Genomic DNA, 25,523 nt, shown 5'->3' on the forward strand with positions numbered 1-25,523 from the left:
CCATTGCAAAGTTATACACAGCTATCTGGGACATAGCTATAAACAAGAAGGCATACATATGCCACGTATTTCCAATATTTCCAATATTCCCTGAATCACAGCCCATTATCACCATTTCTGGAGTCAGGGTACACCGAATCTTGAGTGTAATGTTAATGAAGTGCTCAACATCTGATAAGAAATCAGAGAGACGCGGACAAGAGTAAAACATGTGAATAACATCTGCTGCGAACAGCCCACACCTTGAACAATGGTCCCCCTTTCTACTGCCCCATTTCAAAATTTGTCCAGGCGTATAATATAAGTCAAACAATGCCATAAAGCTTTGGGTCCTGAGACTACCAGACACCAACACCTACCTGGAAAACTCCAATGCCGGCTTTAGATCAATACCCGACTTTCCGAGTTTGCCTTCCCATTTGGCACTTTGGACCCCTAAATCATCAGGAAGACTAGACAATAAATACCAATACAAGATTCCTATTCTGACTCTTTTTTTTAATTCATTCAACTATGGGCAGTTTATCAAACATAGAGGGTGCACCATTCAAATATTTATGAACAAAGCTTTGAACCTGAAGATATTTAAAAAAAAATCACGTGGAAGCAACTGAAATGTATCCTTCAATGAAGCATAGGGTAATAATTGTCCATCACCAACTAAGTCCCCTATCACCAGCAAACCCTGCGCTTGCCATCTGAACATTGTCTGATCCTGAATTATACAGGGTAAAAGTCGGGCAGCTTTAAAGGGAGTATATAGTTTCCGCCTGAATTTCTGCCAGATTAAAAACAGCTATAATGACCTTAAATCTGATTCATTTAAAGTAGCTCGGCTCCAAAACCTCCAGCAGGATACCCTTAGCTGCAGTGCCTAAGCCGATCTCAAAAATAGTAGGTCGATTACATAATGGCACCTCGACATTGTCCCAGAGCAATGGTACTCCCAGAGATTGGGCCATCGCTGACCATAATACAGTACCAAGTTTTTAATTTTTTTTTTTATTGTGAACGTAACAGAGCATACAGGTGGAAATGCAGCATGTCGTACACAGCCAAGTATAAGACCCTACTGTTCAAGGAACATAACACAGCCTTTCTGCCCACATCCCGAAGGCCGGGCGGCGTTGTTAAAGGGGTCATTCTTATCACTCGCATTGGTAAGACTGAGTACATACATCAGTAAGTGTTACCATCACATTTCCCCTCCCCCCCATTAACAAAACAACAAACAACTAGAGATACCAGACCCGCTATCCCCAACGATCAGCCTGTGGTGTTTAGACATACCGCATGCCCTGTGGACCTCAGTTTCCCTTAAACCCTCTTGCCCGACTCAATCATGGTGTGCTATCCAAGACATCTTCTCCAGTTCAGGCCCCACCATCACCCGAGGCATCGTTCCCAATCTAGCTGAAGGGGGGAGCGTCCGCTCCGTCAGTCCCTGAACTTACTGCAGCTACGTCCCGCCTTTTTATCTATTCCTGGTATAGTCCCCAGTAGTTCTTAAGTCTACTTTTGAGCGGCAACAGTTCGCTATAGGTCTCCGACTGTGTGCAACAATAGGTCAAATCTCTAGTCCATTGCTCAGTCTTGGGAAGAGGACCCCTCATTCAACACATAGCTAATCTCCTTTTCACTAGCAGGAAACCCATGTCTACTATTCTCCGCTTAGACTTTGGCAGTAACTTCGAATACCCCAGGAGTGCCAGTGCCGGATCAGGGGCGAGTTCCCCCTCCAGTGCACTGCTTATTTCTTTAAACACTATATTCCAATATTGATGCACCCCCGGGCATTCCCATGCCAGGTGTAGGAAGCCTGCGTCCTGTGCACCGCATCTGTCACACAACGCACTGTCTCTTAATCCGAACCGGAAAAGTCTTTCCGGGATGTGGTACACTCTGTTAATATACTTGAAATGCTCTAATCTGTTTCTACCATTCAGGGATATACCTTGTACTAGTACAGCAGTAGCGCCACATGTCATCATCAATAGGCCTTTCCAAGTCTCACTGCCAGTCTATGCGAGCTTTGGTGTACCCAGTCGCCCATTCACTTATGGCTATCTTATTTATAGTGGAGACCATTTTGCACGGGGTGTCCTTCTTAATCATGTGTGTTAATTCTAAGAGCTCTGGGGGTTCCTGCAAGTCGTCACCTAGCTGTTCCCGCCATGCCTCTCTAACGCGATGATATTGAGAAAGCTGCAAGCCAGTAGGCTGCATCTCCTATATCGTCACGTCAGCTATCGTTTTAAGAGTCCCGCCAGTGAACATGTCTCCCATCGTAGTTATGCGGAAAGCATTCAGGGTCCTAAACACACCATTGACCCTACATGGGGCCAACCATGCCGCCCACTCAATGGGCATCAACGGGGAGTACAAAAGCGCCCCAACGTGGAACTGCAATAGCGCCTGCCAAGCATGTCTAGGCAAATTTAGTGAATCCCGTAGACCCGTGCGACGATCCACTGACTCAAATATTATAGCTGGTAATGGTGTCGGTGCCGCAAACAGTCTTTCAAGCTTTATAAACGGCGCATTTTCTCTATCGTGTATCCAGCTATGTACATGTGCTCCCTGCGCAACTCAATAGTATAATTCAAACTCCGGGGCTCCCACGCCACCCAATTGATATGGTAGCACCATGGTTTTCCACTGAACCATGGCTTGCTTGCCGGCCTAAGCCAGTTTTATAATCAGTGACGTAAGGCGGGAAAAGAAGCACTTAGATAAGACCATTGGTATATTAGTGAATAAGTACAGCAGTCTGGGCAGGACAACCATCTTCATTATTGATATCCTGCCTACTAGGGAGAGGGGAAGTCCTATCCAGGTATCCACATTATCCTCTAGTCGAGCCATGGCTGTTCCACAGTTCTCTAGGAGGACCACCTCCAGATCAGTATGTAGCTGGATCCCTGGTCCACCGCAGTGGATATTCCATCTCAAACTGCTCTGTAGTTGCGGTGATGGAGAACGCTATTCATTTTGTCCGATTGACTGTTAGTCCGGAGAGAGCAACAAATCGCACCACTTCATGTAGAAGAGGCGCCAGGTTCTGTTCAGGTTCTCTAACTTATAGCAGAGTGTCATCCGCATATGTTCTTATAACTAGCTGATAGGAAGGTGACTGTGATATTCTCGCAGCGCACACGCCAGTGGCTACGCGATCAGAGCATAGAGCGTGGGCGATAAAGGGCAGCCCTGGCGGGTGCCCCTTTGTATCTGTATTGGTTCAGTGACGTGGGACCCAAGTTTGATGCGGGCAGTAGGATCACCATAGAGCACCTCAATCCTCTGGAGAAAGATTTGGCCTAGCCCAAGTCTCGTGAGCACTGCTCTCATAAAGGGCAATTCCACAGAATCGAAGGCCTTCTCCATGGCCAAAAACACCGCCAATGCCTTCTGTTTCGGACGTATGTGTTGAAGTGCACCAAACACCGTTCTCAGATTGTAGGTTATATTCCTGCCCGACATGAACCCCGCCTGTTCCGGAGCCACAAGTTCCGGTGTCAGCAATGCCAATCAGGTCGCAAGAATTTTCGCATATATCTTAGTGTCGACATTTAATAGCGACAATGGCCTATAGGAGCTGCACTCCTCTGGGGGTTTCTCCGGCTTTGGGATTGCCACTATTAGCGCCTCTCTCTAGTTTGCGGCATCTTCCCCATCTTCCCCATATCTTCCATGTCCGCAAACAGGGCAGAAAGATGCAGCAGTACCAGATCCAAAATTGTTTTATAAAAGCTGACCGTTAGCCCATCTGCCCCTGGCGCACGCCCCGCTTTCATACTCCCCAGGGCTTCCCGAATCTCATCATACTCTATGGGAAGCATTAAAAATTCACTTTGTACATCCAATAAGAATGGGAGTTTTATATGTTCTAGTATATCCTCTTCGCTCCCTGTGGAGCGCGATGCGTATAGATCCGAATAGTATTCCCTAAATCTACGTGCTATCTCCTCGTCCGTTGTAAGCAAAGCACCCTCCCTTGTTTTGATGGCATTAATCACTATTTTCCGCCTCTGCTGCTTTATCATGTTGGCCAGAACCGCTCCCGGCCTGTCCTTCTCCCCGTACACCCTAGCTGTGGCATACTTGCCCAAATGTTTAACCTCCGCATCTGCCTCGTCCTGATATTCCGCCAGCAAACCCTTCAGATCCTCCCGAGCTGCATCCGCATCACCCGTTAGCTGGCGACCTTCACACTCCACCAGCTGCCTCTCCAGGTGCGTAAGCCTTTGCCTTATCAAGCGGAGTACCCCCGAATGTTTGTTTATAGCCACCCCCTTAATGTGAACTTTGAACGCTTCCCATATAGTTTGGAAACTTTCCACAGAACCTATATTAGTTTCGAAATATGTCTCTATCGCTTCATGCAGTGCCTCTCTGAATAATGGGTCTTGTAATGAGTATGGTGGGAATCTCCATGTGAATTGAGGAATGTCCTTACGCTCCTCTGCCAGCGCCAATAAGATTGGGGAGTGATCTGATAGTGCGCGGGGTAACACCTGACATTTGCGTACTCGCTTGAGAAGTCTTGTAGAAGCAAGCCAATAATCTATATAGGTGTGTATATTATGAAAGGCTGAATAATGCGTGTAACCTCCCTGCTCAGGGTGTAAGGTGCGCCAAACATCTGCCAAGTCTTCGCTAATCAGTATCCTGTCAAGTTCCCTAGCTGCCTAAGCCTGTCTCCTGTCTGGGCCACACGATCAGTCCACATCTGGGCACCTGGTCATGTTAAAATCTCCCCCCCCATAGGACATTGAGACTGGGGTAATCCCTTGCCACGTCGGCCAGCTTTTTATAAAACTCGGGGCTGTCATAGTTAGGGCCATATACATTCACCACAAATATTTCCTTCCCCGCCTGCGAACAGTGATATGACATACCTGCCCCCGGTCTGCGGAAAGCATTCTCAATGTGTACTCAGATTTCGGGTTCACCCATGTAAGCACCCCCGTGCATGAGTCGTGAAGCCTGCGGGATTAATCTGACCCTTCAGCCCTCTAGCTTGCAACCTAAGACTGTTCGCAGGCAAATGCGTCTCCTGTATTAATGCCAGGTCTATATGGTGTCTGGTTAAATAATTCAAAACCTTACGTAGCTTTCTGTAGTCATTCAGCCCTCGCACATCCCACATCAGAGCCTTCAGTTCACCCTCCTTATAGTCTACTTCAGTACCACCAGAGTATCCAGCATATTCTACAAGTTTTGTCAATGTCCATTCCACAGTTGGCAATCAAGCTAAAATTGTTATCTAAAATACTGTATCCGGCACCTCGTCTTCGTAACTGTAACCTCTGAACTTCCCTCCCTTCTCCGCCCTCCCTTCCCACCCACAGCAGACCACCCCCAACAAGGTCACGAAATGTCCAAATCCCATGCCTGCCCTCCTCCCTCTCTCCCCCAAACAAGAACCGCAAACACAGTGTCACCAGATGTGGGTGGAGGTTGCTCAGTGCTAAAATGAAACCCAAAATGTAAACACAGTACTTGACACTCAGCTCGGCTCCTCCAGCCACCAGCTATCCTCCCTTCTTACGCTGGGGACGACAGTTGTCACGATGGATCTCCCTTTGTGGTCAGCAGTATCTACACACAGCAACTGGCACATCCAGCCGCTTAGTGACTCGTCGCAGTTCCAGCTGTGCAGCAACTTTTAATCTTGGTCTTCCAATCCGCCACCTGACACCTCGTCCAGTGGCCCCCGATCCAGGGTATTTCTCCGTTCTTTTGCCCAGGCTTTAATCGCCTTCTGCAATGCTCTAGGATCTGTGAATATATGCGACTGTCCATTTCTGTTGACTTTCAGCTTAGCTGGATAGAGCATCGCATACTCCAGGCCGTGTTCGCGCAATTGCTTCTTCATTGGTAGAAAGTGCTTCCTTGCTTCTGAGGTACTGGGTTTTTCAGAACCGGTACTGATCCGGTAACCCAGCGGTGTCAGGGGCAACACCCAAAGACCTCGAGTACTTTCCTGATTCAGACCACAGAAACACAAGTCTTCTAGGTGAAGTCAAAGATCGAATTTATTGGCTGCAACCAAGTAACAAGCGTCCTAGAAGTACAACAACACGGTGTGTATATTCTCAGGAGGCTGCTCAACATTACAGAGCCAGGCTTCTCTTTTTATACAGAATATTAAGCTTCAGGCAAACATTCTTAGATTTACAGTGCAAACATTCTTGGATTTACAGTGAGCTAGTCACATATTTTCACTACAAAGAAAAAGCAGAGTAATGATGACAAGTCCACATTTCAGTGTGTCCAGTTCTTAATAAATTACCCGGCAAGGCCCAACATCTTCATCAGATATCGGTGTACCCCCAATAAAACCGGGCTCCTCCTCATCATAAAGTAAAAGAAGAGAAAAGAGCAGGGACAGGTGTGAGCAAGATTTGGGCGGGGGTGTGTGTGCGATGGGAACAGTTTATGGCCTGTTGTGCTTTGATGCTATCTCGTTTGGCCACTGGGAGAGAACTGACCAAACAGGTTTGGCTTGGGGCAATGGTTCCAGCTTGTCCACGTCACAGAAAAGTCAATTAAGGTGTATGTGTCCTTTGATATCAAATTCAGCTGTAGTTACAAGCCTATGTGAAGGGCAACTCACAAAATGGCTGCCAAGCGTAAAATGGAAGCCAAGGGTTCAGGATGACAATGACGATTTAGAGGTAAAATCGTCACCCGAATATGACGGAAATGCTTGTACATGGTGTACTAGCCATTATTGGTTTTTTGATAAAAAATCGTCATGCTATGACAAAGTTTGTTGCACTAGTCCAGAATTTTCAGAACTACAAACCCTATTTTTGCCCTTACATAGGCAATTTAACCTAATCTCATGCTAATCTGAGTCCAGGTCTATATTCCTAAAGTCATTGAGATGTTGCTGTAACATCATTCTGGTACTCAGTTCGTCTTTTGACACAGGCTTCCTTACACATGATGTAACACAGAGGCCATATATTGCAGGAGCGCACTGCACGCACAGGCAGAACAGGAAAAGAATGGCTAAGACCATCCCAATGACCATCAGAATTTTCCATCGCCAGCCGGATATCAGTTCCCAGAACCATCCCATAAAAGACCAATCCCCTTTATCCAGATAAATAGATTCGGAAATTTTATGCAGTTTGAAGATGGCCTGGTACACAGCAACTCGATTGGATCAGTTTACATACCCCACCTCCGTCTGCAAGTATGACATCTAATGCGACCCTGTTCTGAAGGGTCATAAGACGATCCGATTGGAGCTCAGCAGTCAAGTTACTAAGGGCACCAGCAGTTTCAATTACGGTGGATTCAACCACCCTTGCTAATTGCCTTATGTTTCTGCTGTTAACCATTGGTCCCCAGAACGGCAGAAAACCCTTTGCGAAATCCCCAAATTCTTGTCCTGCAGTGTCTTCATTATTCAAGACACCTCTAACTATCCTTGTCTTATGGTAATCTGCCGCTGCTGTGTAGGTGGGAGGCAACAGGAACGAAACAAAACTTGTGCCCGAAAAGTCAGGGGGCAACCATGTATAGGCTCTATCATGACAGATGAAATAGGTGCCCTTAGCTGCTAAAAACGAAGGGGAAGTCTGAGATGCAAAAACATACGTTTCCGTACAGACACTCTTCCCTAACTGAGCTCTGGGATTCTTGCCAGTACCTTGCAGACACAGATGACCCTGATGGGGTACAATTCAAATCGGGGATGATCTCTTAGCTTGCTGTTTCTCACTCAGAGTAGCTCCATATCCGGTCACGTTCCATCCTATGTATACTAGCGTCTCATCTCTCGGGATAGTCTCATAGGAAATATCTTCCTTAATCATATCTACTATACCCTTAACTAGAGCACTATTCTTAGGATTGTCTGTTACAGAACGTAGGGGGTAGACTTCATGTGCATAAATGAAGATTGTCCTGTATGCCCACACAGAACCATTGTGACTGAATGGCAGGACAAGGTAAGGGATACCTTTATCCGTTGTGTGAGGCATAAGACCACACACCCAACAGTTAGTCGTGTTCATTACTAGTTGGTGTTGGTGCAAGAGCTGAATGAAGGGGTTATTAATAAACTCTAAACTCCTAGCTGACTTATGTTCAGGAAGGGGTTGAAAAGAATGTGCAGAGACAGTAGGAGGAGGTATGGGCGATGTAGTCGGTGCAAAGGTCACTTGTAAAGAAAACAGTACATATCCTATTAAAAACATCATTGCACTTAATAACAGGAAAATGCATAATAATAAAAAACGTTTCTTTGTCATCAATCCACATATTCTTGTTTTAAAGTTCACAGCTTTGGCAGATCTCTCCATTTTGAAAAACTCCATCCTCTCTACAATGCTGCCCGCGATGGGAGGTTGATTCTGCTAAGGAATGCTTCTGTTGATTTAGGGCAACTCCCTTAGACCAACCAGAACTGTCGACCTAACGTCGCCAGCTGCACCCCAAAGACTTTGGGCAATCGGCCCTAGCAGCGGAACCCGGATGGCGGTTCGAAAAAACAAAAATAAGCAAGTTTCTCAGATGGGAGAGCTGCGCTTTCAAAAATAGTACTTGGGGGAAAGAAAAACTTTTATTAGTTCATTTTTATTAGTTCTTTTTTCTTGGCCTCAGATTATACCGTTGTTGTCCTGGTATTGTCTGGTCTTGAAACAAGACTTCAGGTTCTGTAGTGTTCAATCGGGCTGATGATGGTACGTCTGGTTGCAAAATATTGTCACTCTCTTGTTCTGTAATTGTTCCTTTCACACGAGCATCACTGAAAGGTATGAAGCGTGGCACAGATTCAGTCTCTGAGTCGGCGACACCCTCCTACACCCACCGGTCATAGGGCAAAGGCAAGGGGATCCGTTTGCAGTGAATCCCGTGGATCCAGTTCTTCTTTCCTTCCACACGAACGGCTGATCTTGTGGAAAGAAGGACGAGGTGTGGGCCGGTCCACCTGGGCTGTTCGTTGAAAGTTTTTCACCAACACCCAGGATCCAGGATCGATTTGATGGCCTGGAGCTTCAGAGACCGAAGGCAGAGAGTCATGGACCTGTTGGTGTAAAACACGCAATTTAGCCGTCAATTCGTACAAATAGTCAAGCAAAACAGGGTGTTCAATTTCACTGAACTTGGTGGGTCTGGGCACCCCTCATATGTTGGCCGGACGGCCGAAAACAATTTCATACGGACTAAGTTTCACCCTGGAATGTACGGTCATTCTGGTGGATAGGAGTGCTAAGGGCAGAGCGTCAGGCCATTTAAGACCAGTGCTCGCTTGAATCTTGGCTAACTTTAGTTTTAGGGTGCCGTTGTAGCATTCTATTAATCCAGCTGATTGGGGGTGATTTGCAGCGTGGAATTTTTGTCGGATGCCTAACCCTTCACACACTTCTTTCATCACTCGCCCCACAAATTCACTCCCATTATCACTCCAGACCATTCTAGGCATTCCAAATCTAGGGAAGAATTCCTTCACAAGGGCTTTCGCTGTGGACAAGGCAGTATTGTCCTTTAGGGGATATGCTTCTACTCATCTGGAGAAGGCACAGACAACAACGAGTACGTATTTTAAGTTGTTGTACCTCTCCATGTGTATGAAATCTAGCTGCAAAACCTCAAACGGATACGGAGGAGGTGCAAAATGACCAGCTGGAGTTGGGGTTCCCTTACCAGGATTGTGTTTCAGACATACCATGCAATGTTTAACTACGTTCTCTGCACACTTAGGTATTCCAGCATTCTGCCATACTGGAGCCAACAGCTTGCAAATCCCTTTCACGCTAATATGGATCATTCCATGGGCCATTGTAACAACTGCAAGCACGTACGCATCTGGTAGCAACCATCTCTGTTGCTCTGACAATTCGACCCAACAACCATTTGCATCCATTCTGCCCGTGCTTTCTTTCCACGTGTTCAACTCTTTCTCTGTAGCCTCAGATTGAATCGATTTCACACTCTCTATCGTGTCCTCACACATTCCAACATCACCTACCCATCTGGCAGGACCCGCAACATACATTCGGCTCATTACATTTCCTGCCGTTTCTTTCGCGACTTCGTCAGCAAACGCATTACCACGACCAACATCATCAGTCCCCCTCTTGTGAGCACTACATTTTACAATCGCAACTTGTAGGGGCAAGGTTAGTGATTCAAGAAGCTCATTCACCAATTGCCCATGCTGGATCTTCGTACCATGCGACGTCAGGAACCCACGTTCACGCCACAACCGTCCAAAACTATGAGCCACACCAAACGCATACTGACTGTCAGTGTACACATTTTCTTTCATTCCTTTCGACAACACACACGCTCTTGTAAGTGCAATCAATTCTGCAGCTTGAGCTGAGTTATATGGAATACGTGTAGTTTCAACGACTGTATGCAAAGTGGTGACAGCATATGCTGCAGTCGTGTCACCATTCGGAAGCTTGAAGCATGAACCATCCACCCATAAGGTACCATCGCATTCAACAAGAGGAGTATCTTGGAGGTCTATTCTTCCTTTCGTCTCTTCTTCTGTTCTAAGAAAACAATCATGCTGTTCTTCAGCATTCTCTGCCTCAACTGGAATTGGCAACAACGTGGCTGGGTTTAATGTGCTGCATCTTTTGATGTGCACATGGCTCGCTAACAAAGTTAGTTCGTAACCTGATAATCGAGCACTAGTTAAGTGCTGTGTCTTGGTTCTGTTCAATAATGTGTCCACTGCATGTGGAACCATGACCACTAACGTGTTATTCATCACTAAACCAGCGAACTGTCAAATCGAAACAGCTGCTGCTGCTGTTGCTCTTAAACAACTTGGCAATGCTTTAGCTGCTGCATCCAAAGTCGACGAAAAATATGCACATGGACGCTGCTTGTCTCCAAACAACTGTGTCAACACTGATAATGCACAACCTTCTTGCTCATGGACATACAATGTAAAGGGCTTACTGTAGCTGGGGGTACCCAACACAGGAGCCGAACATAATGCTGTGCGCAATTCAGAAAAACTTTTCTGACACTCTTCAGACGAAGGCACAGGATTGGGTGTATCTTTACATGTTAATGCCACCAATGGTTTGGCCAGTAAAGAAAAATTTGGAATCCACTGTCTACAGTACGATGTAATACCCAAGAAAGCACACACTTCTCTCTGTGTTTTTGGCACACTTAATTTTGCTATTGCCTGTATTCTTTCTGGGGTCAGTTTCCTTCCCTCCTTCGATAAGAGATGACCTAAGTAGGTCACTTCTTGTCGACAGTATTGTAATTTAGACAGGGACACTTTGTGATGCAGATCACACAAATGACGTAACAATGACAACGTGGCTTCTTTACAGATTTCCTCAGAATCTGCAGCAATAAGCAAGTCATCAACATACTGAATGAGTGTAGCGCCTTCCGGTAAAACAATCGTATCCAGCTGCGTTTTTAGAGCTTGACTATATATTGATGGACTTTCACAGTAGCCCTGGGGAGCGCGTTTAAAGCGGAAGCTTCGTCCTCCTAAACTGAAGCCAAAAATATCCCTACTTTCTTCAGCAATTGGGATGCTGAAGAAAGCATTCTTCAAGTCAATTACGAAAACCAGGTTGCAGAGGCTGGGATCATACTCAACAGGGCAGTAATGTCAGGAACAACTGGAAATTGTGGCACTACTATTTTATTCACCTCTCTAAGGTCAATCACAAATCTGTACACAGGTGGCTGAGAGGGGTCAGTTCTTTTCAAAACAGGCAGAACAGGACTATTGCAAACATTGCCTCTTGTCTCTTCAATCACATCTTTTTCAATCAGATCGTAAATGATCGCTAACAACGCTTTTTCACCTTCACTAGAAATTTTGTATTGGGGAATTCTTGGCATCCTAACATTAACTTTCAATGTCACAACGTATGGTAGAGACATCAATTCTGTCGGAATTTTATCCCTCGACAAATACATTGGAGAAACCACTTTCTTACCTAGTGTAAGTTGTACTCCCGAAGGAGAACAGTACAAAGTTGCATACAATCTTTTTAACAGATCCAATCCCAACAAGTTTTCACCACAACTTGTTGTTAGAATAAGGGGTGCTTCGAATTCACAAGGACCAACAGACAGGGATATAGGACATGAAATCGGGTTCCTAACCGGACCGCCAGAAAAACCTACAGAAACATTCATTTTGCCAGAGAAAGGTGCGCCAGGGAGTTTTGAGTGCATCATAGAACTCTTTGTAGCACCAGTATCCAACAGAAAAGGCTCTGACACACCTGATGTAATCACCTCAACGTATGGTCCACTCTGATCTACTGGAACTGAAACAACTCCCTCTCTTTGTCTATGGCTGTCCTAGCAATCATTACCTTCCTAATACTCATCTTCTGCATAGTAATCATCAGCGTAGTACTGAGCTATCCTACCAGATGCGTTAATCTGCTGATCAAACCTATTCATAGAATCCTGAGGCGGAAGGGAGCGTGCATTCTGATGGACGTTTCCACGTCTCTACCTCTAGGTGTTTGCTGAACACCTCTACCTCTTGTGTTTGACACACCATTTGCGCGCTGTAACAGGATAGGGCAACTATATTTAAAATGACCCTCTTCCTTGCAATACGAACACTGATTGGGACCCACAGGAACGCGTGGCTGAGTATACTCTACTCTTGGCTTTTGAAACTGTTGAGGTTGCTGATAATTATTCTGATAGTTATTCTGACCGCCATTATTCTGGCAATTACCACCACGTGGCGGATATGCTTGCTGTAACAGGACGTTCGTTTTTAACTCTTTAGTTTTCTTTTCTGCTCTTTCTTTCTCATCTTTGTCTCTATTTTCATATTATTGCGCAGTAGCCAATATCTGTGCTGAAGAGGAAACTGCCCATGAACTCTCTGAATCCTTCAACTTTTTACACAAATCTGGAAGTAGATTGTGCACGAATTTATCGACGAACAGTCGCTGACCACCTTCTGTGCTCATATCTTGACCACTGTGGTCTACAAACGTTTCTTCATACCTGGTGAAGAAATCAGACACCGTTTCATCTTTCTTCTGCTTACACGCAGATAACTTATCCCAATTTACACGCATCACAGGCATTATAGTTTTCATGTAATCAATGATCCTACCAGGGAGTTCTGCTACCAAAGGCTCAGGTTTAGCACCACCAGTTTGTAGGGCATCTGCGGCAGCAATATTAGCCCAAGAGTCGCCTAATTCCTGATTATGGTCTGTATGACGAATCTTTCCCCATAAAGGCTGCGGGACAACATTCCCAAATAACATATATATATCGGCCAAGTTCATAATGCATGAACCTGCAGTCTGCGACAGTTCCTTGTAATACCCTGCAGGATTTTTACGGGGATCAGGCAATGTCTGCTTAAGGGCTAAAACTTCGGCTCGCTTCCATGGGATGTGTACCCACACACGCTGAAAATGTGGCAGAATAATAGGGTTAGCATTCGCGTCCCCATCTCTCCAAACTGGGGGAACCTCTCTCATAGGATATTGTCTTCCCTTCTTCTTGGCAGAGGAATCATAATCAAACAACGACTTGGAAACACCTTCAGTCCTAAGTGATAACCACGTCGCAATGGCTTTCCTAATTTCTAATTTAAAATATTTCTAGAGCGCAGCGTACACCTTGCGGTTTTCCTAACATCTGAACCCACAATTGTACCTTTTGAAAATTCGAACCGTACATGGCTCAACTCGGGTGGGTTAGAGTCCAAATCATTCTCCTCTAAGTCTAGAAAAACACACCTTTTCTCGAAAACGTACCTCTGCTTTGATGCTTCCCATTGATGGAATACATCCATAACAGATTCTAGCTCATATCTTATCGGGTCAGTAACCCATTTATGTGCCAAACGATCCAATACTTCTTTCTCCCTAGAATCAGGCAGTTGGCTACGCAACTGCTTGTGTTCAGGGGCATGAGTCGGGCTTGCCGCTCCAAACAAAGGATATAGAAGACTAGAAACAGTGCTTGCCACTCTCTGGCGGACAGACGGAGAAGTCGAGGAAAAGACAAGTGGGAAGGCAGGGTGAGATGAGGCAGATGCAGGGGCAGTGTCAGGAGGAGTACCAGAAGTGGTAGTCGATACAGTAGTTAGAGTTGCAGGAAATATAGGAGGAGCAGGTGTAAAAGCCGATGGCCTTTGAGGAGGCTGCACCGGAGGAACAGGAGCCAGCTGAAGAGTAGCTGGTGGGTGCTGTGAAGGAACAGGAGGCATAACAACCATGGGTTGCACAACTAAAGGTTGTGGAGGTGCTGTAACATTTTGCGCATGGGGGGTGGTGAACTTAACAAATGCGACATTAGGGGATCTTTTTCAAGCTCTTTTACTGCTTCCTGCTGAAGATGCGGCAAAACTGGGTAGCATTTATCTATTACCATTTTACGTTGCCTGTGCAACTGCTCACTCATCTGTTCTTCTTCATTGTCTTTATACTGCATAGCAGCTTGCATTATCGAGATACCCCTTTCTCTCTTATTTTTCTTCGCTAATTTAATTTCCTTTTGTTTGGCCACCTTACGCCATAGACGGAAAGAGTCAAACATCGCCGGCCGGGCTTTCTTCTTAAAAAGTTTAACTTCGAGATTATCCAGGATTTCCGTATCAAAGCTACCATATTGGGGCCATTTTAAAACACCATCTTTTCTGGTGTATTTTATCCACACTTCATTGTATGTGATGGGGCCTACTCCATGTTTTACATATAATTCATAGGTTGGAGTTCCAATCGGAGGAACCGGACACGAGTCCTCCAGTCGGGAGTCCCTATTATTACAACCAAGACAAAACAAATTTCCAAGTCTGCTATGACCAGGCATCTTCGCTCTCTAGTCTAGCTTCAAACTTCAAAGGATTATCGATTACGATATTTTTCGTGAATACACGAGTCCTTCGGCTTTGGAGCTTGCAAGTTCCAAATCAAAGCGGTCCCAAAAGGGGACACCAAACAAACTAAGGACTGGGAGACGCTCCACTTATACTTAACTAAGGTATCGATGACTTCACCAGAAGACTCATCTAACGTTTCGCTCTACCAAACATCAAGGGTCCAAATCAGGGCAATAGTCAGGGCAGCAGTCCTTTGTAGCCGTCGGGACGCGGGGCACCTCGCAGAAAAGACCTTCGGAACCACGTCGACATACAGGGGTCGCTGAAGTGGCTGGCCGTCCTCTGGAATTTTCACACAAAGATCCTCACGAACCTCTGGCTTGGACCGGTACCGCTGATACTGCCCAACGTTGGGCGCCAACTGAGGTACTGGGTTTTTCAGACCCAGTACTGATCCGGTAACCCAGCGGTGTCAGGGGCAACACCCAAAGACCTTGAGTACTTTCCTGATTCAGACCACAGAAACACAAGCGTTCTAGGTGAAGTCAAAGATCGAATTTATTGGCTGCAACCAAGTAACAAGCGTGCTAGAAGTACAACAACACGGTGTGTATATTCTCAGGAGACTTCTCAACATTACAGAGCCAGGCTTCTCTTTTTATACAGAATATTAAGCTTCAGGCAAACATTCTTAGATTTACAGTGCAAACATTCTTGGATTTACAGTGAGCTATTCACATATTTTCACTACAAAGAAAAAGCAGAGTCATGATGACAAGTCCACATTTCAGTGTGTCCAGTTCGTAATAAATTACCCGGCAAGGCCCAACATTTCCATCAGATATCAGTGTACCCTCAATAAAACCGGGCTCCTCCTCATCATAAAGTAAAAGAAGAGAAAAGAGCAGGGACAGGTGTGAGCAAGATTTGGGCGGGGGTGTGTGTGCGATTGGAACAGTTTATGGCCTGTTGTGCTTTGATGCTATCTCGTTCGGCCACTGGGAGAGAACTGACCAAACAGGTTTGGCTTGGGGCAATGGTTCCAGCTTGCCCAGGTCACAGAAAAGTCAATTAAGGTGTATGTGTCCTTTGATATCAAATTCAGCTGTAGTTACAAGCCTATGTGAAGGGCAACTCACAAAATGGCTGCCAAGCGCAAAATGGAAGCCAAGGGTTCAGGACAAGAATGACGATTTAGAGGTAAAATCGTCACTCGAATATGACGCAAATGCTTGTACATGGTGTACTAGCCATTATCGGTCTTTTGATTCAAAAATCGTCATGCTATGACAAAGTTTGTTGCACAAGTCCAGAATTTTCAGAACTACACTTCCTGAACCTTGGCCGTGAAGTCCGGGTATAATGAGATAGTTGAGCCTTCGTATGACAATTCCTGCTTTTCTCTGGCTGCGTGCAGGGCCTCATCCCGGTCCCTATAATTGAGGAATTTTGCAGGTATTGGGCGCGGCGGTACTCCCTGTTTCGGGCGCGGTGGCAGGGTCTGATGCGCACGCTCAATGATGAATGTGGTAGAAAAGACCTCAGCTCCCAGGAGCGTTATCAGCATGCGCTCAACGAAAGGCTCCATCTTACCTGTATGAGTCGTCTCTGGAAGTCCAAGAATGCGCATGTTGCTGCACCGAGAGCGTGCTTCCAAATCCTCCATTTTATCCTGTAGCAGTTGCAGCACCCTACCCAGTTGCTTATGCTCCGTATCCTTAGTTGTTTGTGCCTCTTCAACTTCTGTTATCCTCCTCTCGGACATGTCTAGCCTCTCCGCATGTATCCAGTTCCTGTTCCATGGGGGAGGAAGGCCTGCTACTGCCACCCATGATTGTGTCTTGTGTCCTAGTGCTTGTTTGGGCAAAGGGGAGCTTGGACTGGGTTCGCTCAGTTTTCCCCATCCTGTTATGTGTGGGTAATCAATGTGGCGCTCTGGCGTAATGGAGAGCACGTCGCCCACCCGTTTCCTTTCAGAGATCACAGGTCAGCTCAGCCAGTGTCCGGTCTGCAGGCTTGTGACCAATAGCTCCCGCAGGGTCTGTAGTGCCTTCTCACCGCGTATCCACCCTTCCGCTAGCAGCCTCGCACCACAACTCTTGTAGCCGCAACTCAAATTAAAGTATTGCGTCACACCACTCTATGCCGATCTCTTCCCAAGGTGCTGCCAGCACTGTAATCTCCTCTAGTAGGCCGGTGACTTGCTGCTCAGGTCAAGGATATATCCGCTGCGTCTTCTGGCCTGAAGCATAGGTCCCCAGGTCAACGTCCTGTTGTGGCATAGGGTGATGTTCGTGAAGTAGGCTGTACCGCAGCTCAGTGTCTGTCTGCGCCGCAATTCCGGCTTTCCCCCCAGCGCAGGCTATAGCAAGGGCCTCAGTACCTTTCTCTCATGCTCAATGTCCAAGTTGCCTCCCGTGTCGTAGGCGCTCCTCTATCGACCACGCAGGCCGTGCACCAGGCCTGGTCTCTCGGCTCAGAACTTCGGCGGCGCCACTTCAGCGTCCCGTTGTTGTGCGCCCAGACGCTCCGTACCTCTTGAGAGCGGTGGCCGCCCCTGTCGCCTAGGCAGTGTGCTTCTGTAGCGTGCAGCCTCACCTCTCCGGTTGTGCCACCTGGTGCCTCATTGTTAGCACCAAGCCGTCTTTCCTCGAGGCCCAGCACTTCCGGCAGTCCAGGTTGCTGCGTCGCCGCATGCAGAGTGACGTCTCTGCTCGAGTCCGCTACTACAGGCCGGTGCAGTCTTAGTGTGCGCTAGGCGTCTCCGCGCTCGGATCTGCGATCAGGCAGCCAGCTCGCTCTGTAATAAGCCCGATGTTGCTCACCCGCTGCGCAATTAGTTCCGGCTGGTTTTCAATGTCCCCCAGCGTCTCAGGGTACCAGGATTATGCAAGATTATGCGAACGCTTAACGGAGCTCGAGACTCAAGAATCCATCTTGGTCTCAAGCAAGCTCCGCCCCCCTACAGTACAGTACAGTACCAAGTTTGGTACAGACCAGCCACCTCGATCCAGAGGAAGGCACGTTCACTTAGCTGCCCTACGAGAACTCCTATACCCCCACAAAAACCTGTAACAGATCCTATCCGCCTTAATCTAAGTGCTTTGTGATAATTCTAAAGGAATCGTCCTAAAAAGATATAAGAACTTCTGGAGTACTAGCATTTTAAGGACACTGCATCGTCCATAGAGGGAGAGGTGTAGATGGTCTAACCGCTCTAATTTGATGTTTACCGCGTGTACTACCGGAAGGATGTTCAAGTCCGGAATAGTTTCGACAGCAACGGTTATTTGAACCCCTAGATACGTTGCTTCAGAGACAACTGGAGTCTCTGAGTATGGCATATCTGGCGGTTAAACAACCTGAGTTTTGGCAATGTTTAACTTGTACCCTGACACAAAATGCTCTGCGGATGCCTTAAGTACCCTAAATGCAGAAGAAACATCTGATGTTAAAACAACAGTATAGACCACGTAAGCTAAGTCCCGGTATGCTGTATCACCAACCCTTATCGGTGCTATGCTCTGATACCCCTCAATTTTACTCAGGAATGGATCAATGTAGAGGGCAAACAGCAAGGGCGAACACGGACACCCTTGCCAAGTCCCCCTACTTATATTAGTCTGTTGGCCAGAAATGCGAAGTGCAGCTTTTGGAGAGGAATACAATGCCTGAATCACCTGAATGAATTCAATGCTAAATCCCTTCCACCGAAGAACGGCCCACAAGAACCCCCAGGAGACCCTGTTGAACGCCTTCTCGGCGTCCAACAGGATCACCCCGAGGGGAGAGGCCGTGACCTGTGCCAGTCTAATAGGACTATGACACGGTGGACATGGTCTGCAGTGTCCCGCTCAGGAATGAATCTGTGTTGGCGCAGAGAGACCAATGGGACGATCACTTGAAATAACCTAGATGCTAAAATTTTGAAACATTTTTAGAATCACTATTAATCAGTGAGATTGGGCGGAAGGATGATGGGCTCAGCTCCGGCTTCCCCTTCTTTTTAAACAGAACAATGGTAGTCTGTCGCCATGAATCCGGCACAATACCTTTCTGTGCGGCCCTAAGGAGATTGCGCCGAATCCCCCCAGAAATGTCTTGTAAAACTCCAGGGGCACAGCATCTGGGCCACTGGCCTTACAATTAGCTAAAGCCTTGACAGCAGCCTCCACCTCTTCCCATTGAATAGGGGCCGATAATAATTCACCCTGCTCATGCGAAATGGTAGCCCAGTTGTTCCAGACAGTGGTTTTAAAAGGAACCCCATGGGTCAACCGTGGCGTAGAACAGGAGGGTGTCCCTGCAGTTTCAGGCCCGCGTCCGTGTTCTATCGACCCAAGCAGGGAAGCCCATCACGGTGGTGATTGGTCTATCCTGCATTTTGGCTGGAAGGGGGTTGTGTTGGGCTTGGCCCTTCTGGCAGGTTCACCCCTAAACTTTCTGTTTTGTGTGGTGACCCAGTGCTAGTGATTTTTGGCTTCTGCGCACTTTCACTGTGTCCCAGTGGAAAGTGCGTGCACTCTGAGTGCGTGTAGTGAGGTTAGCCTGCCATCCCGTAGGAATGCATGGGGATTGTAAGTGTCCGTGTTAGTTCCTGATGCGTGCGGAGTGCAGGTGCGAGTTTGGTATGTGCTGACTCGTGTGATTAAATGCTGTGCAATGATGTATGCGGCGTGATTGTGTCTAGTGTGGAAGTGCGACTTCTAGAAGTTGGCATGTTTGTGTAATTTGTGTCTGGCATGTGATTGGCTGCAGCTGGCTGGTGAGCCTGACTCCAGGAGTCATGATGGGTCTGCCCCGGTGGTAAGTGTTGAGTTTACCATGAGCGATGTGAGGGAGGAGTACACCTGGGACCTGAATAGGGCTGGGCTTTCCCCACACAATGCTGGCTCCGCCCCCTGTAGTGCGTCTAATGTCCCTAGCCTGGCCGGTGAAAGGAAATGGTGGTTGAGCACATCAGAGTGCTCCAAAACCAGCTGCAACTGGTTTTCCCCCCACCCTGCACACAGACAAAGGGATGTAATGTATAAAAAGGGGCTGTGTCCCCAAAAATGTGGTTCTCTTGTTCCTGATCTGGAGAGGGGGGCCTTTTGCTGCTGGGCGCCAGGAGGATACCCCCACTGGGACTGCCTCCCTGCCTGGAGGACCCTGTGAGCTGGACCCTTGCAGGCCCAGCGTTGCCCCCCCCTTTGTGCTTTTCCTTCCTGAAGGACGTGTTGCAGGACTCTGGGGCATCTTAGCGCTGGGGAGCGCTGTACCCCTACCTCCTTATTGTTGTAGTGCCTGGGGGCGCTCTGCAGGCAGCTCAGTGTGATTCTAAGCCTGCCTCAGGGGATTCCCCGGCGTGGTGATCCCCCCCTCCATGGTGTAATTGACTGAGCGGGTGCCCAGCCCGCTCATCTGCCGTTTGTGCCCCCCAAGCGAGTGCCCACCTCGCATTTGTGCCGCTCGTGGCACTTCGCTCTATATTTAAGTTAAAGAGGGAGCCTACCCCTCGTTTGCCCGGGACAATAACCGCAGCAGCCCAGGAGTGTTGGAAACGTTGCCAGGCCGCTGCCTAGTGCGACCTGGAAGTGCCCGCCTCCACATCCCAGGGCCGAGCTGCGATTGGGTCCCGCAGCCGCGACCCGGAAGTACAGTAGGCCAGGCAGCAAGCGGACGGGAGGCCACCCCGCGTTCCTGCCCGCAAAGAGAAGAAGGCCTGAAGCCCCGGACCAGAAGAGGAACCGGCAGCCTGTCCCTACGGAAGGAGGGGCGCGAGGCACCTTCCCATGCCTGCCCCCACCTCCACACCGAGCAGGAGTCCTGGCCGCCAGAACCACAGCAAGGAAGCAGCGCCAGAGAGGAGAGCTGCCCCAGGAGCCGCCGCCGCACAGGGAAGCCGGTGAGTGCGGGCGTCTTTGCAGGGAGCTCCCCAGCTCTTGGGGGCATTTTGTCATTTTGTCATTTCGAGTCCCCCGAGCGGGACTCCAACGATCCTGAGGCAGTTGGTTACTTAGAGCCCACGAGGCTCAAAGTGGGCAGAAGGTGTAATTTGGAGCCCCGGGGCTCCCAGGGGTATTTTGGATATCTCGAGTCCACGAGGGACTCCAAAGGAGTTGGGCAGCAGTTCTCTTGAGCCTGTTGAGGCTCCAACAACAGGCATTGTTGTTTTAGAGCCCTGGAGGGCTCTGGAGGCCATTGTCTTTTGAGTCCCCCGTGAGGGACTCCAACGTTAGTGCCGCCATTTGTTCCAGAGCCCCTGAGGCTCGAAAAGGGGGCACTTGTTTCTTCAGAGCCTGAGAGGCTCAGGGCATTCTTTCGAGCCCACGAGGTGCCCATGTGTGTTTGGCCCATGGTGAATTCAGCTGCCCAGCACTTAGTGGGCAGCTGCCACGTTTAGGCTGGGAACTCTGGAGCAGTTCTTCTTTGGCTACCTGCGCAGCCTGCCCTGACCTTCTTGGGACACAGGGCGTTTCAGCCCCAGAGAGGCCAGTTGGCCAGGGGACAGTCACAGGTTGTGGCCTATGTGATGTTTGTGGAATTGTTCTTTGCTGCACCTCTGAATGTGTTTTTATGCGTCATGTGCTTTTCCCTACACCGCTGATTGTATGTTTATGCATCATGTGTTTTTCCCTACACCTCTGAATGTTGTGATGCATCATGTGTAATGTTCTTATGCTTATACCCCTAAATGTATTGTGATACTTAGGTGGTTGTTCTTCCTAATACAGGTGTTGCTAGTGAGGTCCTGGTTCCCTGCTTGATATTTTCCTAAGGTGGTTAGGGTTGCGTAGGTGGTACTTACCTGTTACCAGTGTTTACTGGTTGTGTGCTCTATTTTCTATTTTGTGCTACAGTGATTTTATATTCTATGTTCTAAGTTCTAATTCTAACAAGTATTCTAATGCCAAAAGTGCCTATTCCTGACAGTGGTCCATGTGGCCCTGTCCTGTACATATATCCCCTGTAAATTCTGCCCATGCCTGTTGGCACATTGTAAAGTGTGTGTTTTTATCTAATGTGTTTGGTACAATACAAAGGATATTTTATATATAACCTTGTGTGGAGTTTCCTTTGTGGTGGGCATTGGGTGTTGTTGTAGGATGCGCGCGCAAACGCTTAACTTACATAGTGGAGAAGTGTGGCTCACTGGTTAGAGCAGGCAGACCCTGAAGCAGAGGTCAGACCCGGGACCAGGGTTCGATTCCCGACGCGGCAGGGTGTTGAGTTCAAATGTCCACGAACTCGATAATTCTCGCTTCGGTGCCTGACCTAATCATGGGTTCACACTCTGCAACTCTGGGCATTAAGCTTGCTTAATCTCCACAACGGCCCCCCGCGGCGGGATGCCTGGCTTTCACCTTGGGGATGCCCTGTAGGGGCTATCTCACAGGGAAAAACCAGGACGGGTTCCCAAGGCAAGCGCGGAGATACCCCTTCGGGGGTTGATTCTGGCGCTATATAAGAAATGTAATAATAATAATAATAACATAGCCTCCGCGTTTAGCCTTACTGCTCGTGTCACGTTACCAAGGGGGTGAGCAGGGGTTATCTTTGTGTGTAACTCCCTTGCCCTGACTTAGAGTGGTGGTCTCTGACTGGGTTTGGTGCAAGCCCTAGCCAGCCAGAGATCCCATGCTTAACATTGGCGGCAGCGGTGAGGATAAGGATTTGCGTTTGCGCTGTACCGCAGTGGCAACTGGCCGCACTACAAAACTCTGCATTTTAGATTACCACATTTTGGGGATTATTGTTTTTTGAAGTTACATTATTTTTTCTCCTAAGAGTGTCATTTTCAAATAGTGTCCAGTACATTTGTTCCCCGCCCGCTCCCAGAGTTTGGTACCTGTGTCACGTGTGGTCAGGTTGAGAAATCAGGGGTGGTAGAAACTGCCTTACCGGTCCGAGGGGGGGTTTGTGTGTGGATGAATGGCGTGTGGCACTAGACAAGCGAGTGTGCGTTCTCTGGGATAGGGAGCTTGCTGACTACTTTGTGAATTGTGTACTCTTGCCTCAGCTCAGACAGTTAAGTCCCCTGTGTTACACATGTCTGTGAGCACCCTGCCAAGATGGAGTCTGCCTTTAATGTCTGGGGTCTGTTTATGCATGAGCTGAGAGAGTTTTGCGAAGAGAGAGACATTGCAGTGAATGAGTCAGACAACCAGTCCCAACTTAGGGGTAACCTAATCCAATGGCAGAAGGATGACTGGGAACGTGAGCACAGTGAGGAGAGGGCCCGGGTCTCACACCATGAGGGTGGTGGGTCTAAGGGTAGCCCTGAAGAGTCTGAAGGGGAGGAAGAAAATAATAGTACAGGGACGACAGCAGATAGTGAGGACCCCATAGATAGGGAGTCCCTTGCTGGGTCCAGTGTCAGTAGCAGCGCCCCATCCCTGTCCTCAGAGGAGTGGGAAGATAGGAGGAAAGAAAGGGAGCACCAGCTGGCTTTAGAAAAGCTCAGGATAGAGCTTGCCCAGGCTATAGCGCAGCTGGGTGTTAAGAAGCAACAGCTAGAGACTGAGAGGGTTTTAGCGCAGGAGAGGATAGAGGAGGCTGAGAGGGCCTTCACCAGAGAGAGATTACCTCTAGACGGTAGCAATCCCCTGCGCGCAGTTTTAATTTTCTGGACTAAGCATGGGCGAATTTTGAGAATCTGGCATTCGCGAATTTGCGTATTTGTGAACTCGCAATCCGCAAAATCTGCGAATTCTCGCGAATTTGCGGATTTCTTTTTTTTGTGTTCGCAAGGGTTTCTGCCAGTTCACGAGGGTTTTGTACCAGTTCGCAATTGCGAACTTACTTGTCGGCTCGCAACAGTTGCGACTATGTTGTTTCTACGTCTGGTTCATCCTCACAGGTTCCCAGCACCCTCTGTTTCGCCACTGCCACCCTCTGTTTCACCCATGCCACCCTCTGGTACATCAATGCCACCCTCTGGTTCATCATCACTGTAGATTATGGGGGGGAAAAGCAAGCACACCTGCCCTGCTTCAACTGACATGAAATAATTTGGGGTTGGTTTATTAATGTGTCACTGTTTTAAAATTCCAGTCTGGCACCTGCTTCCTTATCTGTAATTTGCTTTCTGTTGCAGTGCAATTTATTTTCCAGGACCTTTGTGGCCTACTTTTAGCTATTCTATGAGCCTGCTGTGAAGGTCAGAGCAGGGTCATACAATTGTTGCAACTAGCAACTGAACGAGTCAGGAAGCACTACAGGGAATGGTTACTAATGATGAGTTTGAACTTTTGCACCTGCTGAGTGCTTTCAGTTTTGCAAAACTCATTTTTCTGCAATTTCGCGGGATTCGCTGGGCGCGAACGTGCGCGAGATCGAATTCGGAAGCCGGGAATTTGTGCGAATATGCGATTTGTTTTTTTGCGGCGTGTTAGTTCACAAGGTTTTGTGTGTTTTAGCGAGCCGTTTGTAGTGCAATGGCGCGAAGTTACCCTCACGGTCGTTCACAGGCGTGGCCATCTTGTTTGCATGACGTATTTTCGTTTCCGGGCGCGATGTGTAATCTCGCAAAGTGTGCGGCTCGCTAGTACAATTTTGCCTGTGTTCGCGAGGAAAATCTTGCGCGAACTTACCCACGCGGTCGTGAACGGGCGCGGCCATCTTGTTTCTCAATCATTGCTATGGTTCTGGGCATGCTTTTTCTATCCTCTCTGAATCTCTGCCATCCTTTGCTTGTTTGAAGTTTTTTTTGATCTATTTTACTTATCTATCCCTCTATTTTTCTAGCTCTATATTTTTGTGTTTTCTGCTACTTTTGGTTAATTTTAAACTACTTTTTTTAACTCTTTTCTTTTCTTCTCTTCCCTATTCTATTTTCTTTATTATTTAGCTTCCTTTCTGCCCAGACCATGGTAAAGGGAGCCGGGAAGCATCCCGAGAAGGGGAAGGGTCCCGCACCCCATGCCCGGCTCCCGTGCGGGCGTTTGAGGGGGGAGCAGGTCGCACCCCGGGAGATCTTCAGCCCGGAGGAGGTGGCCGCACTAGTTTATTATGTTCAGCGCCGCCTCCCCGGGACAATCATGGCAGGTGGCAGGATCGCTAGCGGATACGGGCTCCAGGAGCGCCGGAAGCGGTGGGAGAAGGTGTGCCGGGCCATGTACCAACACTCTCGGGTCCGGCGCACCTACAACCAGGCCACCCACCGTTGGACGGATCTCCTGGACCGGGAACGCTGTGGAATTCAAAAACCTTGGAGTCCTTTAAAAGCAATAAGAGGCTGGCACAGAACTCTGAAATATCAAAGGACAGTTTATTACACTCATGTGAGGTGAGGCTGCGTCGCCCAAAAGCCATGGCAAATGAATGAGGCAGTCTGAGGAAGTCAGAAGGCTGATGCCTTATATACATTTCAGACTTACACAGTAAGCATACATAAAAGGGGGCAGTCTTAGCTCCTGTGAGCACACAAAGAATACCATTTAAGGACATATGGAACCAAGTGGGAGGAGCTAACAGTTTCAGAACGTAGTGAACACATTCCTATGTAAAACTTAATCAGTAACAGATGCAGACTCTACCAGGCATTTCTGAGCATGCGTGGAAGTGGAGGAGGCTAAATATATCCTGTTACTAGGCAGACTTGAGACCCCACGGGTATGTAGCGCGCTTTATAAGTGTCACTGATTGATTGACTTCAAGTGCAGTTAAAAGGAAGGTAGGACAATACACAAAGTGAGCACATGGCAGCACATGGTAG

The sequence above is a fragment of the Lissotriton vulgaris genome, chromosome 6 (genome assembly GCF_964263255.1).
Source record: "Lissotriton vulgaris chromosome 6, aLisVul1.2, whole genome shotgun sequence".
Taxonomy (NCBI): Eukaryota; Metazoa; Chordata; class Amphibia; order Caudata; family Salamandridae; genus Lissotriton; species Lissotriton vulgaris.